The sequence below is a fragment of the Rhagoletis pomonella genome, unplaced genomic scaffold (genome assembly GCF_013731165.1).
Source record: "Rhagoletis pomonella isolate Grant_MI unplaced genomic scaffold, Rhpom_1.0 Rhpom_scaffold_00006, whole genome shotgun sequence".
NCBI classification, from domain to species: domain Eukaryota; kingdom Metazoa; phylum Arthropoda; class Insecta; order Diptera; family Tephritidae; genus Rhagoletis; species Rhagoletis pomonella.
This window is the reverse complement of record NW_023458560.1, coordinates 36071413-36072627: the sequence shown is the minus strand read 5'-3', so window position 1 is coordinate 36072627 and position 1215 is coordinate 36071413.

Below are 1215 nucleotides of genomic sequence, written 5' to 3'. Positions count from 1 at the left end.
AGACTTCCAATAACAATACCCAATTGTTAATTTAACCGGTTTTTAATGCTCAAGTTTTTTTTATCTATTAAAAGTAACGACGTTACATATCTACATAGTTTGTCTCAGAACCACAGCTTAGCGTATTTTTTTCGACTGCACCACGTTAAAGATCAACTAAAAATTTACAAATATGAATGAAAAATTAAAAATAGAATTTTCGCACGCCACGGTGTGTTTATCGTACGGCGCCACATATGTATTTTACATGTTTTGTATTGGTTTGAAATCATGAATAAAACGACAGGGTAATTAATTTAATGTTAAAATCTTACGGTTATATTTTAATCTATAACATCGTATATCATGAACCGTCAAAAAACTAGTCAATCCGTCATTATATCTACCCGCTTTTATCTCTCCTCTCTCTCCATGTGTATCTCTTTTCTATCTGTATCCCTATATCTACCCCTTTCATTATAACTACATTTATCTTAATCTGTTTTGCTTTATCTTTTTTTTCCTTATACTCTCCTAATCTTTTTTATCTATATTTTGTATTTATCATTGTCTTTATTCATATACATATTCACTACCCCCTTTGTTCTTATAAAGGTAAAATGTTTAAATTAACTTTGATTTCATTTTTATACCTTTCATGAGCATGAAATGGTATTATAACTTTGGTCCGATGTTTGTAAGTACCAGAACAAAAAGAGATAGACCCATGAAAATGTATACTTATATGATCAGAACGTCGAGCTGAGTTGATTTAGCCATGTCCGTCTGTCCGTCTGTCCGTCTGTCTGTCTGTTTGTATGCAATCTAGTCTCTCAGTTTTCGAGATATCCGGATGAAATTTGGTAGGTGGGTGTATTTTTATAATGTATTAATCATTTGTCGGAACCGGAAGAATCAGACCACTATAACATATAGCTCCCATACAACTGATTGTTCAGATATGAGATTTTTCATTATAACTTCGCCATTTATGCAGCTACGAACATGAAATTTTGCAATACTTGCACCCATTATCAACAGAATACTTAGAGTGAAAATTACAAAGATCGGGTCACTATAACCTATAGCTCCCATACAACGGATTGTTCAGATATAAAATTTTGCGTTATAACTCCTCCATTTATATAGCTAGGAACATGAAATTCCGCACTGTTTTCAATAATTATCTACAGAAAACTTACAGTGAAAATTAAAAAGATCGGGTAACTATAACCT